Source organism: Scyliorhinus torazame, chromosome 7 (assembly GCF_047496885.1).
Source record: "Scyliorhinus torazame isolate Kashiwa2021f chromosome 7, sScyTor2.1, whole genome shotgun sequence".
Classification (NCBI taxonomy): Eukaryota; Metazoa; Chordata; class Chondrichthyes; order Carcharhiniformes; family Scyliorhinidae; genus Scyliorhinus; species Scyliorhinus torazame.
In genome coordinates, this window is record NC_092713.1 from 168589789 (window position 1) to 168609441 (window position 19653).

Sequence of the window (19653 nt, forward strand, 5' to 3'; positions counted from 1 at the left end):
GGGGGACAGAGCGGGGGGGGGGACAGAGCGGGGGGGGGACAGAGCGGGGGGGGGGGGGGACAGAGCGGGGGGGGGACAGGGACAGAGCGGGGGGGGGGGGACAGAGCAGGGGGGGGGGGGGACAGAGCAGGGGGGGGGACAGAGGGGGGGACGGGGGGGACGACAGAGGGGGACGACAGAGGGGGGGACAGAGGGGGGGACAGAGGGGGGGACAGAGGGGGGACGCAGAGGGGGGGGACGCAGAGGGGGGGACGCAGAGGGGGGGGACGCAGAGGGGGGGGACGCAGAGGGGGGGGACGCAGAGGGGGGGACGCAGAGGGGGGGACGCAGAGGGGGGGACGCAGAGGGGGGGACGCAGAGGGGGGGACGCAGAGGGGGGGACGCAGAGGGGGGGACGCAGAGGGGGGGACGCAGAGGGGGGGGCGCAGAGGGGGGGACGCAGAGGGGGGGACGCAGAGGGGGGGACGCAGAGGGGGGGACGCAGAGGGGGGGACGCAGAGGGGGGGACGCAGAGGGGGGGACGCAGAGGGGGGGACGCAGAGGGGGGGACGCAGAGGGGGGGACGCAGAGGGGGGGACGCAGAGGGGGGGACGCAGAGGGGGGGACGCAGAGGGGGGGACGCAGAGGGGGGGACGCAGAGGGGGGGACGCAGAGGGGGGGACGCAGAGGGGGGGACGCAGAGGGGGGGACGCAGAGGGGGGGACGCAGAGGGGGGGACGCAGAGGGGGGGACGCAGAGGGGGGGACGCAGAGGTTGGGAAGCAGAGGGGGGGACGCAGAGGGGGGGACGCAGAGGGGGGGACGCAGAGGTTGGGAAGCAGAGGGGGGGACGCAGAGGGGGGGACGCAGAGGGGGGGACGCAGAGGGGGGGACGCAGAGGGGGGGACGCAGAGGGGGGGACGCAGAGGGGGGGACGCAGAGGGGGGGACGCAGAGGGGGGGACGCAGAGGTTGGGACGCAGAGGTTGGGACGCAGAGGGGGGAAGCAGAGGGGGGGAAGCAGAGGGGGGGACGCAGAGGGGGGGACGCAGAGGGGGGGACGCAGAGGGGGGGACGCAGAGGGGGGGACGCAGAGGGGGGGACGCAGAGGGGGGGACGCAGAGGGGGGGACGCAGAGGGGGGGACGCAGAGGGGGGGACGCAGAGGGGGGGACGCAGAGGGGGGGACGCAGAGGGGGGGACGCAGAGGGGGGGACGCAGAGGGGGGGACGCAGAGGGGGGGACGCAGAGGGGGGGACGCAGAGGGGGGGACGCAGAGGGGGGGACGCAGAGGGGGGGACGCAGAGGGGGGGACGCAGAGGGGGGGACGCAGAGGGGGGGACGCAGAGGGGGGGACGCAGAGGGGGGGACGCAGAGGGGGGGACGCAGAGGGGGGGACGCAGAGGGGGGGACGCAGAGGGGGGGACGCAGAGGGGGGGACGCAGAGGGGGGGACGCAGAGGGGGGGACGCAGAGGGGGGGACGCAGAGGGGGGGACGCAGAGGGGGGGACGCAGAGGGGGGGACGCAGAGGGGGGGACGCAGAGGGGGGGACGCAGAGGGGGGGACGCAGAGGGGGGGACGCAGAGGGGGGGACGCAGAGGGGGGGACGCAGAGGGGGGGACGCAGAGGGGGGGACGCAGAGGGGGGGACGCAGAGGGGGGGACGCAGAGGGGGGGACGCAGAGGGGGGGACGCAGAGGGGGGGACGCAGAGGGGGGACGCAGAGGGGGGGACGCAGAGGGGGGGACGCAGAGGGGGGGACGCAGAGGGGGGGACGCAGAGGGGGGGACGCAGAGGGGGGGACGCAGAGGGGGGGACGCAGAGGGGGGGACGCAGAGGGGGGGACGCAGAGGGGGGGACGCAGAGGGGGGGACGCAGAGGGGGGGACGCAGAGGGGGGGACGCAGAGGGGGGGACGCAGAGGGGGGGACGCAGAGGGGGGGACGCAGAGGGGGGGACGCAGAGGGGGGGACGCAGAGGGGTGGACGCAGAGGGGTGGACGCAGAGGGGTGGACGCAGAGGGGTGGACGCAGAGGGGTGGACGCAGAGGGGTGGACGCAGAGGGGTGGACGCAGAGGGGGGGCGCAGAGGGGGGGACGCAGAGGGGGGGGACGCAGAGGGGGGGACGCAGAGGGGGGGATGCAGAGGGATGCAGAGGGGGGCAGAGCGAGGGAGAGGGGGGCAGAGCGAGGGAGAGGGGGGCAGAGCGAGCGAGAGGGGGCAGAGCGAGGGAGAGGGGGGCAGAGCGAGGGAGAGGGGGCAGAGCGAGCGAGAGGGGGGCAGAGCGAGGGAGAGGGGGCAGAGCGAGCGAGAGGGGGCAGAGCGAGGGAGAGGGGGCAGAGCGAGGGAGAGGGGGCAGAGCGAGGGAGAGGGGGCAGAGCGAGGGAGAGGGGGCAGAGCGAGGGAGAGGGGGCAGAGCGAGGGAGAGGGGGCAGAGCGAGGGAAAGGGGGGCAGAGCGAGGGAGAGGGGGGCAGAGCGAGGGAGGGGGGGCAGAGCGAGGGGGGGGCAGAGCGAGGGAGGGGGGCAGAGCGAGGGAGGGGGGGCAGAGCGAGAGCGAGTGGGGGCAGAGCGAGGGAGAGCCAGAGCGAGGGAGAGCCAGAGCGAGGGAGAGCCAGAGCGAGGGAGAGGTGGGCAGAACGAAGGAGAGGCGGGCAGAACGAAGGAGAGGCGGGCAGAACGAAGGAGAGGCGGGCAGAACGAAGGAGAGGCGGGCAGAACGAAGGAGAGGGGGGCAGAGTGAGGGAGAGGTGGGCAGAGCGAGGGAGAGGTGGGCAGAGAGAGGGAGAGGGGGCAGAGCGAGGGAGAGCCAGAGCGAGGGAGAGCCAGGGCGTGGGAGAGCCAGAGCGAGGGAGAGGGGGGCAGAGCGAGGGAGAGGGGGGCAGAGCGAGGGAGAGGGGGGCAGAGCGAGGGAGAGGGGGGCAGAGCGAGGGAGAGGGGGGCAGAGCGAGGGAGAGGGGGGCAGAGCGAGGGAGAGGGGGGCAGAGCGAGGGAGAGGGGGGCAGAGCGAGGGAGAGGGGGGCAGAGCGAGGGAGAGGGGGGCAGAGCGAGGGAGAGGGGGGCAGAGCGAGGGAGAGGGGGGCAGAGCGAGGGAGAGGGGGGCAGAGCGAGGGAGAGGGGGCAGAGCGAGGGAAAGGGGGCAGAGCGAGGGAGAGGGGGGCAGGGAGAGCGAGGGAGAGGGGGGCAGAGCGAGGGAGAGGCGGGCAGAGCGAGGGAGAGGGGGGCAGAGCGAGGGAGAGCCAGAGCGAGGGAGAGGGGGGCAGAGCGAGGGAGAGCCAGAGCGAGGGAGAGGGTGGCAGAGCGAGGGGGGCAGAGCGAGGGAGAGGGGAGCAGAGCGAGGGAGAGGGGGGCAGAGCGAGGGAGAGGGGGGCAGAGCGAGGGAGAGGGGGGGGCAGAGCGAGGGAGAGCCAGAGCGAGTGAGAGGGGGGCAGAGCGAGGGAGAGCCAGAGCGTGGGAGATGAACACACAGAGACAGAGAAAGGCATAGCGAGTGACAGACAGACAGAGAGACAGACAGGCACAGGGAGACAGACAGAGAGAGACAGACAGACAGAGACAGAGTGTCAGACAAAGAGACAGACAGAGAGACAGACAGAGAGAGAGACAGACAGAGAGAGAGAGACAGGCTGGTCTGGGAGGAAATTTCCGAGATTGATGCCCGGGTAGCTGAGGGCATGGCTGCCAATAGCAGAGTGAAGGAATTTGGAGATGCACATGCGGCCAGAATTGGACTGTCATAGGAATCGGAGGGTTGAAACAAACATTTTCTGCTTGACATTAAAAATGACAAGTGCAGGGAATCAAGCCTCACTGGCCAACATCAGACAGACTTGTATACACATTTACTGACTAGCAACATGCAGGAGTTTCATTCATAGGCCGTGTACGATCCTATTGTAAATCCCAAAATTTGGATTTTCAAAGCTGAACTTGGCTGCAGCACAGAAATGTGACAATACAAGGTGAACACTGATTTAGATTCCCACAACTGTGGATAACACGGCCCTGGAAAGAATACAGTGGATGAGTTCAGTAGAGAGACTGGAGAAGCCGGGACTGTTCTTCAAGCAGAGATGGTTTACCAGAGTGCTAACAGAGGTATGCTGATGAAACAAGTCAGGAGAAACCGATCCTCTGGCAACAGAGGCCATAAGTTTGAAATAATTGTCAACAGCACTATAAGGGAAATGAGGAAACATTCCTTGAGAGAGTTAAGAGCTGAAAAACACCATCTCAAAGTGTGGTGGAATCTGATTTCATAGGAACTTTGAAAAAGGCAACGTGTCATGAATTTGTAGAGGTGTAATCTGCATTCTGATGGAACTAAACTGGATAGCTCTTTGCAAAAGCTGGCAAAGGCATGTTGAGCCCAATGCCCCCCTTCTATGAATCATGGAATTTCTTCAGTGCAGGAGGCTATTCAGCCCATCGAGCCTACACCGACCCTCTGAAAGAGCACCCTACCTCGGCCCACAGCGCCACCCTATCCCCATAACACCCTAACCCCAGCTAACTTGCAAATCTTTTGAACACTAAGGAACAATTTTTTTCAGCATGGTCAATCCACTTAACCTGCACATCTTTGGATTGTGGGAGGAAACCGGAGCACCCGGAGGAAACCTACGCAGATAACGGGAGAACGGGCAAACACCACACAGTCCCCTAAGGCCACAATTGAACCCAGGTCCCTGGTACTGTGAGACAGCAGTGCTAACCACTGTGTTATTGTGCTAAAGGATTTTATGATTCTAGTGCAGATACTGGAATGTTGTTGTTTACAGAGAAGCGAAGGAGAAACTACATTTGCTGTTGGTGGGAGACTTAAGGCAGCAACACAGGGAGTGAATAGAATAACTTTAGGCATTCATAATGAAAGTTAATATGTTTGGCCAATGACTGAGGCAGCTGAAATAACCATTTGCTGAAGGTGGGTCAATGTTACAGATGCTGTGGTTACAGGTCCAATATTAACCAGCTGAATATATTTAGTTATTTTAAACAGAGGAGATGGGCAAGTTTGAGATTGGGTGCCAGGGGCTTAAAAGCAAACCTGCCACCTTTTGAACCAAGAGATCTTCTTGATACAGTCAAAGGATACTGGACTTTTTTTACTAAAAAGAGAGATGCTTTGAGCAGTTGAAATATAGGCACGTTTGTGGAACTACGATGGAGTAAAGAACAGAGCTCAGTGTGGAGGGCCGTTGGCAAGATTGAAGTGTGATCGATTTCTAATGCCCAGGCAGTTCAAATGCACAATACAAGTGTTACTCATCGCAAGGTCACATCTCAACTCCAGGCAGAAACAAGGTGAGCTCTTAGAAAGATTCCAAAAGAAATCCTTAACCCCTGCACCACGGTAAGGTGTCTCACCACGCAGAGGGTCCTATCCTACCATCAGCAATCAAAAGTGTAAGTTCCTCATGACACGGGTAAAAATCATTTGTACTGATCCAAATATTCATGACGTTAAATCTCAGATGGGGCTGGGAAGGAGGTGCAAGGCCCTATTTCCATGAGTAAACAGACCCCAAGCATATTAATTATGTCTTCATGCACAAATGCACAATCAGCAGTTAGTACGGATATAAGACGGAACAAGCTGAGGTTACAACATGAGTTGCATTTTTTTTTTCCAAAAATATTTTATTGAGGCATTTATTATATATACATCAAACAGACCCATAAAAAAGCAAACAAACAGGAATTCAAACAATCAAAACAAATACATATCTAACATCTAACCGTCCAGCCTCCCTGGACTCCCCATTTCTGGACTCGGGACCACCTTCACCCCCAAGAACTCCGACATAACATCGGCGAACCCCCGCCAGAATCCCCAAGCTTGGGACAGGCTTAAACATGTGGACATGATTCACGGGCCTTCTCGCACACCGCCCACAACTATCCTCCACCTCTTCAAAAAATCTGCCCACCCTAGCCACAGTCTTATGTGCCCTGTGAACCACTTTAAACTGAATAAGGCTAAGCCTAGCTCATGAAGAGGATGCATTCACCCTCCTCCCACAGCCCAGTCTCCACCTCCCTGCCTAACTCTTCCTCCCACTTACGCTTCACTACCTCAATTGGGGCTCCCTCCCAGTCCATTAACTCTATGAATTTCCGAAACTCTACCCTCACCTGCCTTGCTTTTGACACTGTGGTAATACCAGGTATTGTGGTACCAGAGAGAGGAATAACCATTGGCTAGACCGCGGGGTCTACCATTGGGCAATGTACGTAGCCCCACCCTGAGAGGCAGGGTATAAGAACCTGTGCCGTCCCCAGCAGCCTTCACTTCTGTAACTTTGCTGCTGGGTACAGTTCTATCTGATTAAAGCTGAATCGATATGACTCCACGTGGGCTCAAGAGTATTGATTGTGCATCAGACACCACCTTATCCTGTAGCCCCTGGGGTGGCAGGTGGGGATAGGTCAGTACCTGCTTCCTGATAAAATCCCTCGCCAGTAAATACCGGAACCCACTCCCGATGGGCAACTCAAATTCCCCCACCAGCTCCTCCAAGCTTGAGAAGCTCCCCAAACCTCTTAATCCTCGCCCATTGCCACCCCCGGACCCCCCCGTCCAGCAGCAACCCCCCCCCCCCCAGAGCAAACCCACGGTTCCCGCAGATCGGTGCCCAAACCCAGGTCCCCTCCAGCCTCAGATTTTGCCGCCACAGTCCCCGCACCCTTAGGGGCACCACCACTATCGGGCTTATGGAGAACCTGGGTAGCAGGAACGGTAGAGGAGCCATCAACAGTGCCCCGAAACACGAGTTCCTACTAGAGGTTGCCTCCATCCATTCCCATACCGATCCCTCCCCCACTACGCACTTCCTAACCATGGCTATATACGCCGGCCATTAATAATTCATCTAGTTTGGAAGGCCCCCCCCCCCCCCCGCCTTCAACCCACTCCAGCAGCACCTTCTTAAGCAGCATCACATCACTGCTTCTATACTGTGAATTGCCCTTTGTGTCCAAAAAAAAAAGATTAGCTGGGGTTACTGGGTTACGGGGATAGGGTGGAGGTGTGGGCTTGGGTGCGGTGTTCCTTCCGAGAGCAGGTGCAGACTCGATGGGCCGAATGGCCTCTTTCAGCACTGTAAATTCTATGATTCTATGAAACAAACCCCAATATCAGTGCATTCACAATTCTAAAAAAAACTTCTGGAATGAAGATCGGGAGATTCTGGAACATAAACAAGAACCTCGGGAGAACCGTCACCTTCATCAATTGCACCCATCCCACCAGCGACAGCGTGAGCACATCCCACCTCCTGAAATCCCCCTTCACCTGCTCCACCAAAGGAGCCAGATTCAGCTTGTGCAGCTGCTCCCACCCCCGCGCCACCTGAATGCCTAAAAATCGAAAGCTCACCCCTAAACGGCAACTCCCTCAACCTCCCTCTCCTGTCCCCTCGCTTGGGTTGGGAAAACCTCACTCTCTCCCATATTCAATTTGTACCCCGGCAACTGATCAAATTCCTCCAATATGCCCATAATCCCCCCAATAACTTCCAACGGGTTCGGGTTTGATATATAGAGCAGAAAATCGTACAACGAGACTGTATGCTCCACTCCCCCCCACCCCCGCACTATCCACTGCAATCCCTTGACGTTCTTAGCGTCATTGCCAATGGCGTTATCACCAAGGCAAAGAGCAATGGGGAGAATGGACATCCCTGCCTCGTCCCATGGTGCAACCTGAAATACTCCGAACTCACTCGATTCGTTCGCACACTCGTCGGCGCCCGGTACAACAGCCGGACCCAATCCACAAACCACTGCCCAAACCGCCCCAACGCCTCCCACAAATAGTTCCACTCCACCCGGTCGAAGACCTTCTCTGCATCCATGGCGACCATCACCTCCACACTTCGTCCCTCCGGGGGCATCATTATAACATTTAACAACCGCCTGATGTTAGCCGACAGGTGAATCCCCTTAACAAACCCCATCTGATTCTCCCTTATCACCCCCGGCACGAGTTGCATTATTAACACAAGAATAAAACAACCTAATTGCAGCATTTAAAATGAAGGTACAGGAGTTGGTTTGCATTCTGCTTCTCTCTCGGAAGTCTCATTAAATGTACATAAGCTTCTGATAGTGGAGTTGCTACTTTTCCTATTCCAGTCTCATTTCGCAGAGTACACATAACTTGCATTGCTCACCGATAATACTCCACACTAAGGAACTGGAGAAACATAACGTGGACACAATAGGGCTGATTGCGCAATTTGGCTCAACCAGCAAGCAATAGCTATCATAGGGAGCACACAATCATGGCTTCAGCTCTAATCTTTACATTTATGCAGTTACAGCAGGCAGTCACAGGGCCTGCTGTTGCTCTTTTTAGCCTTAGTTTTATTAGCTCTGATAATGTCACCGTTGCTCACGAATCGCCAGGTATCTTTCTGATACCGCCACGTGGTTCAAGCTCGAGTTATGATTAATAAGTCAGCACACCGCTTAGTAAGATTGAAATCAACGGTCATTTATTATGTACAGCAATCAATACTTACACAATAATCCTACTATCTATATCAAAACCTATCACTACTGGCCAATACTTAACTTTAGGAGGTGGCCCAACAGGTCAGGGAAACAAATAGTTTATCGAATTGGATCTGGCCTGCGGGATTCAAAAGGCTGATACGGGTCGATGGCTAGGAATCTCTATCGGGTAGCGATCGCTGGAGTCAGACTTACGGTTCTTTGTCGAAGGTTCTTGCGAAGGTTGCGAGCAGGTGAAGAAGGGAGAGAGAGAGAGATCTGAACTTGGCCCCTCACTTTATAGGGCCCAGGGGCTTCCCGCCTCTCGGGACGGCCCTTGACCCTGAGTCCCAAGTGATTGGACTTGTTCCCAATCACTGGGTTCGATATGCTCCAATAATGGGGCGATTCCTCGATCGGGAGGTGGTCGTTCACCTGTCTTTGTTTCGGCCACTGCAGGCGCCGAAAGGTCTGGTCCGGCATTCAATTGCTAATATGTTGCAATTGTTCCCGGGGATAGCCGATTAAACTGCAGATGTCTGTGTTGATGTGCTGCTAATAGTCTTCGGTATCGATCTGGGCCGACTTCCCCAGATCCAAACACGCTATTCTGTCTGCAGCTGTCCGTTTGTGTCCTGTTGGCTGCTTTTCCCATCAGCCTTTTCGGTGAGCCATTTTAAATTGGGTTTTGGCCAAATTAATAGGGAATCAGCCATTTTAGGTGGCTACACTGCTTTACATGGAGTAATGTAGTGTAATACCCAGATTTCTTCTCTGAAGTAAGTTTGGAGATAGAAGCAGAAATGCACAAGGAAGACTCAACACAAATTAACAAATGCCCAAAGTTGTTTCATTGGAAAGGTCATGCAAGATGTATTTGTAGACTGTGGCAGGAGCATCTGTGCTGATAGTGGATAGACTGTTAGTGTCCAAAGTCCCAGGAAAGAGTCAAGACCGTCAGGTTTTGTAAACAGCTGTACTTTAATTATCAACTTAATTTCAAGATTAGGGCAGGACTGTGGTGCAGTGGGTTAGCACTGCTGCCTCACGGCGCCGAGGTCCCAGGTTCAATCCCGGCTCTGGGTCACTGTCCGTGTGGAGTTTGCACATTCTCCCCGTGTTTGCGTGGGTTTCGCCCCCTCAACCCAAAGATGCAGCAGGGGCATGGGAACCTAGATTGTAGTTTTAGGGTACGGGAGATTGAGAGTATAGAGGTCAGGAGCACAGATTTGACTTCGTAGGAGGGGGCCAGTGTTCAGGTAGGTGGTTTGAAGTGTGTCTACTTCAATGCCAGGAGTATACGAAATAAGGTAGGGGAACTGGCAGCATGGGTTGGTACCTGGGACTTCGATGTTGTGGCCATTTCGGAGACATGGATAGAGCAGGGACAGGAATGGATGTTGCAGGTTCCGGGGTTTAGGTGTTTTAGTAAGCTCAGAGAAGGAGGCCAAAGAGGGGGAGGTGTGGCGCTGCTAGTCAAGAGCAGTATTACGGTGGCGGAGAGGATGCTAGATGGGGACTCTTCTTCCGAGGTAGTATGGGCTGAGGTTAGAAACAGGAAAGGAGAGGTCACCCTGTTGGGAGTTTTCTATAAGCCTCCTAATAGTTCTAGGGATGTAGAGGAAAGGATGGCGAAGATGATTCTGGATAAGAGCGAAAGTAACAGGGTAGTATTTATGGGAGACTTTAACTTTCCAAATATTGACTGGAAAAGATATAGTTAGAGTACATTAGATGGGTCGTTTTTTGTACAATGTGTGCAGGAGGGTTTCCTGACACAATATGTTGACAGGCCAACAAGAGGCGAGGCCACATTGGATTTGGTTTTGGGTAATGAACCAGGCCAGGTGTTGGATTTGGAGGTAGGTGAGCACTTTGGGGACAGTGACCACAATTCGGTGACGTTTACGTTAGTGATGGAAAGGGATAAGTATACCCCGCAGGGCAAGAGTTATAGCTGGGGGAAGGACAATTATGATGCCATAAGACATTACTTGGGAGGGGTAGGTTGGAGAAGTAGGCTGCAAGTGTTGGGCACACTGGATATGTGGAGCTTGTTCAAGGAACAGCTACTACGTGTTCTTGATAAGTACGTACCGGTCAGGCAGGGAGGAAGGCGTCGAGCGAGGGAACCGTGGTTTACCAAAGAAGTGGAATCTCTTGTTAAGAGGAAGAAGGAGGCCTATGTGAAGATGAGGTGTGAAGTTTCAGTTGGGGCGATGGATAGTTACAAGGTAGCGAGGAAGGATCTAAAGAGAGAGCTAAGACGAGCAAGGAGGGGACATGAGGAGTATTTGGCAGGTAGGATCAAGGAAAACCCAAAAGCTTTCTATAGGTATGTCAGGAATAAAAGAATGACTAGGGTAAGAGTAGGGCCAGTCAAGGACAGGGATGGGAACTTGTGTGTGGAGTCTGAAGAGATAGGCGAGATACTAAATGAATATTTTTCGTCAGTATTCACTCAGGAAAAAGAGAATGTTGTGGAGGAGAAGGCTGAGACCCAGGCTATTAGAATAGATGGCATTGAGGTACGTAGGGAAGAGGTGTTGGCAATTCTGGACAGGCTGAAAATAGATAAGTCCCCGGGGCCTGATGGGATTTATCCTAGGATTCTCTGGGAAGCCAGGGAAGAGATTGCTGAGCCTTTGGCTTTGATTTTTATGTCATCATTGGCTACAGGAATAGTGCCAGAGGACTGGAGGATAGCAAATGTGGTCCCTTTGTTCAAGAAGGGGAGTAGAGACAACCTCGGCAACTATAGACCGGTGAGCCTCACGTCTGTTGTGGGTGAAGTCTTGGAGGGGATTATAAGAGACAAGATTTATAATCATCTAGATAGGAATAATATGACTAGGGATAGTCAGCATGGCTTTGTGAAGGGTATGTCATGCCTCACAAACCTTATCGAGTTCTTTGAGAAGGTGACTGAACAGGTAGACGAGGGTAGAGCAGTTGATGTGGTGTATATGGATTTCAGTAAAGCGTTTGATAAGGTTCCCCACGGTAGGCTATTGCAGAAAATACGGAGGCTGGGGATTGAGGGTGATTTAGAGATGTGGATCAGAAATTGGCTAGCTGAAAGAAGACAGAGGGTGGTAGTTGATGGGAAATGTTCAGAATGGAGTTCAGTTACAAGTGGCGTACCACAAGGATCTGTTCTGGGGCCGTTGCTGTTTGTCATTTTTATAAATGACCTAGAGGAGGGCGCAGAAGGGTGCGTGAGTAAATTTGCAGACGACACTAAAGTCGGTGATGTTGTCGACAGTGCGGAAGGATGTTGCAGGTTACAGAGGGACATAGATAAGCTGCAGGGCTGGGCTGAGAGGTGGCAAATGGAGTTTAATGTAGAGAAGTGTGAGGTGATTCACTTTGGAAGGAATAACAGGAATGCGGAATATTTGGCTAATGGTAAAATTCTTGGAAATGTGGATGAGCAGAGGGATCTCGGTGTCCATGTACATAGATCCCTGAAAGTTGCCACCCAGGTTGATAGGGTTGTGAAAAAGGCCTCTGGTGTGTTGGCCTTTATTGGTAGAGGGATTGAGTTCCGGAGTCATGAGGTCATGTTGCAGCTGTACAAAACTCTGGTACGGCCGCATTTGGAGTATGCGTACAATTCTGGTCACCTCATTATAGGAAGGACGTGGAAGCTTTGGAACGGGTGCAGAGGAGATTTACCAGGATGTTGCCTGGTATGGAGGGAAAATCTTATGAGGAAAGGCTGATGGACTTGAGGTTGTTTTCGTTAGAGAGAAGAAGGTTAAGAGGAGACTTAATAGAGGCATACAAAATGATCAGAGGGTTAGATAGGGTGGACAGTGAGAGCCTTCTCCCGCGGATGGAAATGGCTAGCACGAGGGGACATAGCCTTAAACTGAGGGGTAATAGATATAGGACAGAGGTCAGAGGTAGGTTCTTTACGCAAAGAGTGGTGAGGCCGTGGAATGCCCTACCTGCAACAGTAGTGAACTCGCCAACATTGAGGGCATTTAAAAGTTTATTGGATAAGCATATGGAAGATAATGGCATAGTGTAGGTTAGATGGCTTTTGTTTTTTGACGTCCCATGTCGGTGCAACATCGTGGGCCAAAGGGCCTGTACTGCGCTGTATCGTTCTATGTTCTATGTTCAGGCTAGGTGGATTGGCCACACTAAATTGCCCCTTAATTGGAAAAAATTAATTGGGTATTCTAAATTTATAAAATAAAACTTAATTTCAAGATAAAGTTGGGGTCAAAAGGATATTTAATCAGCATTCCAATCTAGGTTCCATGCCCATATGATTCACTGAGACATGAAAATGGGGTTTTGAAGGATGAAACGGTGAAGAGAAAGCCACTGTAGGGTCGGACTGCAAGGCTCAGCTAAAATTCCACAGACATCTTACACTGCCATGACCCAGGAAAGAGACACCAATCGAGAGAGAGGAAGAGTGCAAGTGCAAGCAGAAGAGAGAGAGAGAGAGAGAGAGAGAACGAGAGAGAATGAAATGCAGGAGGGAGACAGGGCACGAGGGAGACAGGGCACGAGGGAGACAGAGCACGAGGGAGACAGAGCACGAGGGAGACAGAGCACGAGGGAGACAGAGCACGAGGGAGACAGAGCACGAGGGAGACAGAGCACGAGGGAGACAGAGCACGAGGGAGACAGAGCACGAGGGAGACAGAGCACGAGGGAGACAGAGCACGAGGGAGACAGAGCACGAGGGAGACAGAGCACGAGGGCGACAGAGCACGAGGGCGACAGAGCACGAGAGAGACAGAGCACGAGAGAGACAGAGCACGAGAGAGACAGAGCACGAGAGAGACAGAGCACGAGAGAGACAGAGCACGAGAGAGACAGAGCACGAGAGAGACAGAGCACGAGAGAGACAGAGCACGAGAGAGACAGAGCACGAGAGAGACAGAGCACGAGAGAGACAGAGCACGAGAGAGACAGAGCACGAGAGAGACAGAGCACGAGAGAGACAGAGCACGAGAGAGACAGAGCACGAGAGAGACAGAGCACGAGAGAGACAGAGCACGAGAGAGACAGAGCACGAGAGAGACAGAGCACGAGAGAGACAGAGCACGAGAGAGACAGAGCAAGAGAGAGACAGAGAGCACGAGAGAAACAGAGCACGGGAGAGAGAGCACAGGAGAGAGAGAGCACGAGAGAGAGAGAGCACGAGAGAGAGAGAGCACGAGAGAGAGAGAGCACGAGAGAGACAGAGCACGAGAGAGAGAGAGCACGAGAGAGAGAGAGCACGAGAGAGAGAGAGCACGAGAGAAACAGAGCACGGGAGAGAGAGCACGGGAGAGAGAGCACGGGAGAGGGAGCACGGGAGAGAGAGCACGGGAGAGAGAGCACGGGAGAGAGAGCACGGGAGAGAGAGCACGGGAGAGAGAGCACGGGAGAGAGAGCACGGGAGAGAGAGCACGGGAGAGAGAGCACGGGAGAGAGAGAGAGCACGAGAGAGAGAGCACGAGTGAGAGAGAGAGCACGGGAGAGAGAGAGAGCACGAGAGAGAGAGCACGAGAGAGAGAGAGCACGAGAGAGAGAGAGCACGAGAGAGAGAGAGCACGAGAGAGAGAGAGCACGAGAGAGAGAGAGCACGAGAGAGAGAGTGCACGAGAGAGAGAGAGCACGCGAGAGAGAGAGCACGAGAGAGAGAGCATGAGAGAGAGAGAGCATGAGAGAGAGAGAGCACGAGAGAAAGGCACGAGAGAGAGAGAGCATGAGAGAGACTGAGCATGAGAGAGAGAGAGCACGAGATGGGGAGGGAAGGAGAGAGAGACAGAGAGGGGAAGGAGAGAGAGACAGAGAGGGGAAGAGAGAGGGAGGGAGGGAGAGAACGCACAAGATGGGGAGGGAGGGAGGGGGAGAGAGAGAGAGAGGAAGTGAGTGAGAGAGTGAGAGAGAGAGTGAAAGAGAGAGAGAGAGAGAGAGAGAGAACGCAAAAGAGCACGAGAGAGAGAGCACGGGAGAGAGAGCACGGGAGAGAGAGAGAGCACGAGATGGGGAGGGAGGGAGGGAAGGAGAGAGAGACAGAGAGGGGAAGAGAGAGAGAGAGAGAGGGGAAGAGAGAGGGAGGGAGGGAGAGAACACACAAGACGGGGAAGGAGGGAGGGGGAGAGAGAGAGAGAGGAAGTGAGTGAGAGAGAGAGAGAGTGAAAGAGAGAGAGAGAGAGAGAGAGAGAGAGAACGAGAACGAAAAAGAGCACGAGAGAACGCAAAAGAGCACGAGAGAGAGAGAGAGAGAGCACGAGAGAGAGAGAGAGAGCACGAGAGAGAATGAAATGCAGGAAAGAGAAAGCACGGGAGAGAGAGCACGGGAGAGAGAGCACAGGAGAGAGAGCACGGGAGAGAGAGCACGAGACAGGGAGGGAAGGAGGGAGAGAGAGAAGAAGAAAGAGACAGAGAGGGGAAGAGAGAGAGAGAAAGGACGAGAATGAAATGCAGGAGAGAGAGAACGAGAGAGAGAGCACGAGACGGGGAGGGAGGGAGAGAAGGAGAGAGACAGAGAAAGAGAGAGGGAGAGAGACACAGAGAGAGAGAGAGACACAGATACAGAGAGACAGAGCGCACGAGACGGGGAGGGAGAGAAAGAGAAAGAGAGAGAGAGAGAGATAATGATAGACCAAAAAAGAGCACGAGAGTGAGAGAGAGAGAACGAGAGGGGGAGAGAGAGAGCGAGTGAGAGAGAGAGATAGAGAGAGAGAGAGAGAGAGAAAGCACGAGAGAATGAAAGGACAAAAGAGAGAGCATGAGAGAGATGGGGGCAAAGAAATTGAGGCAGCAATTTTCTATGGTTTACCGCAAAGAAATGCAGGTGAGGGCACACGTGCAGATTGAATACTTTGGAAGGATTTTAAAAAGACTGGAAGATTTGCCTAATGGAAGGAATTCACAATTTATCCTTCATTGTGGACGTTAGTTCTGGGATTAAAGGTTATCAGACTGGGCAATAAAAAAATGGAATCAAACGGGTTGCATCTAAACTAGAGGGGCACCAATATCCTGGCTGGGAGGTTTGCTAGTGTTACTTGGGAGGCTTTAAACTAATATGGCAAGGGGGTGGGAACCAGAGCGTTAACTTAGACGGTGTCATAACCAATGGGGAAATAGAGAACAAAAATAAGAGAACAACATCACCCTCAGACAGAGCAAAAAAGGTGACAAGTGTGAGAAGAGAGGTGGTCAATGCAGGATTGAGGGCATTGTGCTTTAATGCGTGCAGTATACGGAACAAGGTAAATGAGCTTGTTGCGCACACTGAAATTAGCCAGTACAATGTTGTGGGCATCACAGAGACGTGGTGCAATGGGATCAAGGCTGGGATCTAAATATACAAGGATATGTGCCCAATCGAAAGGACAGTCAGATGGGCAAAGGGGGCGGGGTTCCATTGTTAGTAAGGAATGAAGTTAAATCGACAGCAAGGAGCGATATAGAGTCAGAAGGCATAGAATCTCTCTGGGTAGAGTTGAGGAATCGCAAAGGTAAAAAGACCCTGATGGGAGTTATGTACAAACCCCCGAGCAGTAGTCAGGATGTGGGGCAGAAAATAGATCAGTAGAGAAAGCATGTAAAAAAGGCAATATTACAATAATCATGCGGGACTTCAATATGAACGTGGACTGGGAAAATCAGGTTGGTAGTGGATCCCAAGAAAAGGAATTTGTGGAATGTCTAAGAGATGGTTTTTTGGAGCAGCTTGTGTTAGAGCCCACTAGGGAATTCTGGATTTGGTGATATCATAGAATTTACAGTGCAGAAGGAGGCCATTCGGCCCATCGAGTCTGCACCAGCTCTTGGAAAGAGCACCCTACCCTCATATGTAATGAGGCAGACTTGATTAGGGATATTAAGGTGAAGGAACCCGTAGGGAGCAATGACCACAATATGATAGAATTTACCCTGCAGTTTGAAAGGAAGAAGCTGGAGGCAAATGTAACGGTATTACAATTAAATAAGGGTAACTACAAAGACATGAGGGAGGAGCTGGCCAGAGATGATTGGAAAAGGAGCCTAGCAGGGAAGACAGTGGAACAGCAATTGCAGGAGTTTTGGGGGGTTATTCGGGAGGCTCAGCAGAAATTCATCCCAAGGAGGAAACATGCTAATGCAGGAGAAGGTATCCATGGTTGACGAGGGAAGTCAAAGACAGCATAAAAGCAAAATAAAAAGCATACAAAGTGGCAAGGATTAGTTGGTAGCCAGAGGATTGGGAATCCTTTAAAAGCAAGCAGAGGACAACTAAAATAGCAATAAGGGGAGAGAAAATGAAATATGAGTGCAAGCTAGCTAGTAATATAAAAGATGGGAAGAGTTTCTTTCAATATATAAAAGGTAAGGGAGATGCAAAAATAGACATTGGACCACTGGAAAACATGGCTGGAGAAGTAATAATAGGAAACAAAGCAATGGCAGACGAACTGAATAGTTACTTTGCATCAGTCTTCACGGTGGAAGACACCAGTGGGATACCAGAGCTCCAGGAGAATCAGGGGGCAGAGGTGAATGCAGTGGCCATCACTAAGGAGAAGGTTCTGGGGAAACCGAAAGGACTGAAGGTGGATAAGTCACCTGGACCGGATGGACTGGACCCCAGGGTCCTAAAAGAGATCGCTCAGGAGATTGAGGAGGCATAGGTCGTGATCTTTCAGGAATCACTGGAGGCAGGAAGGGTCCCAGAGGACTGGAAAGTGACTAATGTGACACGATTGTTTAAGAAGGGAGGGAGGCAGAAGATGGGAAATTATAGACCATTGGTAAGATTTGAATCCGTCATTAAAGATGAGATCGCAGAGTACTTTGAAGTCATGGTAAAATAGGACTGAGTCAGCACGGCTTCGTCAAAGGGAGGAAATGTCTGACAAATCTGTTGGAGTTCTTTGAAGAGGTAACAAGGAAGTTAGAAAAAGGAGAACCAGTGGACGTGATTTATTTAGATTTCCAGAAGGCCTTTGACAAGGTGCCACATAGGAGACCGTTAAATAAATTAAAAGCCCATGGTGTTAAGGGTATGATCCTTGCATGGATAGAGGATTAGCTGACTGGCAGAAGGCAGAGAAAGGGGATAAAGGGGTCTTTTTCAGGATGGCAGCCGGTGACCAGTGATGTGCCTCAGGGGCCCCTGTGCTGGGAGCACAACTTTTCACAATATACATGAATGATCTGGAAGAAGGTACTGAAGGCACAGTTACTAAGTTTGCAGATGACACAAAGACATGCAGAGGGACAGGTAGTATTGAGGAAGCAAGGGAGCTGCAGAAGGATTTGGACAGGCTAGGAGAGTGGGCAATGAAGTGGCAAAGAAATACAATATGGAAAAGTGTGAGGTTATGCACTTTGGAAGGAGGACTTTAGACATAGACTATCTTCGGAAAGCAGAAGCACAAAGGGACTTGGGAGTCCTTGTTCATGATTCTCTTAAGGTTAACTTGCATGTTCAGTCGGCAGTTAAGAAGACAAATGCAATGTTAGCATTCATGTCACGAGGGCTAGAATACAAGACCAGGGATGTACTTCTCAGGCTGTATCAGGCTCTGGTTAGATCCCATTTGGAGTATTGTGAGCAGTCTTGAACCCCGTATCTAAGGAAGGATGTGCTGACCTTGGAAAGGGTCCAGAGGAGGTTCACAAGAATGACCCCTGGAATTAACAGCTTGTCGTATGAGGAACGGTTGAGGACTCTGGGTCTGTACTCGTAGGAGTTTAGAAGGATGAGAGGGGATCTTATTCAAGCTTACAGAATACTGCGAGGCCTGGATATAGTGGACGTGGAGAGGATGTTTCCACATGTAGGAAAAACTAGAACCAGAGGACATAGAATCATGGAATTTGGAGTGCAGAAGGAGGCCATCGAGTCTGCACCGGCCCTTGGAAAGAGCACCCGACTTAAGCTCCATGCCTCCACCTAATCCCCCTTTATCCCCGTAACCCAAGAACCGCACCTAATCCCAGACTAAAGGGATGATCCTTTAAAACTGAGATGAGGAGGAATTTCTTCAGCCAGAGGGTGGTGAATCTGTGGAACTCTTTGCCGCAGAAGGCTGTGGAGGCCAAATCACTGAGTGTCTTTAAGACAGAGATAGATAGGTTCTTGATTAATAAGGGGATCAGGGGTTATGGGAAGAAGGCAGGAGAATGGGGATGAGATAAATATCAGCCATGATTGAATGGCGGAGCAGACTCGATGGGCCGAGTGGCCTAATTCTGCTCCAATGGCTTATGGAAGGAAAAGGAGACTTTTATATGGTCGAGAAGGGAGGGGACAGTTGAAACCATTGAGGAGTATAAAGAAAGTACGAAGGTACTGAAGCAGGAAATTAGGAGGCCAAGATGGGGTCATGAAAAGTCCTTGGCAAGTAGGATTAAGATGGATCCCAAAGCTTTTTATTCATTTAAAAAGATTGCGGCCTAGTTTCGGGAGCCATTCGGAGGAGGAGGAGCAGTCTCTGTCAGGGAGAGAACCTGAGAACATCTAAGACCCTCAGAAGGTAAGAAGGTAAGTCAGTGATTTTTACTCATTTTTACTTTTATTACCTTTTCAAATTGTGTGTGTGGGGCGGGGGGGGGGGGGGGGGGGGGGGGGGGGCGGGGGGGGGGGCTGAAGTGACGTCACAGAAAAGCTGTGACCTGAGTGGCTGGTTGGGAATCTACACTAAATTTTAAAAATTAAGCATTGGTAACTAATTAAACATAATTACTTAATTATAATTTAGAGGGATATCTAAGCCAGAGATCGGAGAGTACTATATTTAGCTTTCACATTTATAGTAGCAATCTAGTGCTAGGAAACAGATAGTTAACAGTAACCTTTTTTTAAAAAAAATTTTTAAACTTTTAATTTTAATTTACTAATTAATTGACGCAATGTCAGTTAGAGGGGTGCGGTGCTCTGACTGTGAGATGTGGCAGGTCCGGGAGGCTTCCAGCGTCCTGGATGGCTTCATCTGCAGAAAGTGCACCCAACTGGAGCTCCTCACAGACCGCATGGTTCGGTTGGAGCAGCAATTGGATGCACTTAGGAGCATGCAGGTGGCGGAAAGCGTCATAGATCGCAGTTATATAAATGTGGTCACACCCAAGGTGCAGGCAGAGAAATGGGTGACCACCAGAAAGGGCAGGGAGTCAGTGCAGGAATCCCCTGTGGTTGTCCCCCTCTCGAACAGGTTTACCCCTTTGGATACTGTC

At 52.8% G+C, this 19653-nt stretch overlaps 1 protein-coding gene across 2 annotated transcripts in view; it reads right to left on the reverse strand.

The window, feature by feature from the left end:
- The window catches only part of rabgap1l (RAB GTPase activating protein 1-like), a 934074-nt gene that overhangs the window by 754037 nt on the left and 160384 nt on the right, over positions 1 to 19653 (reverse strand). The window lies entirely within an intron of this gene.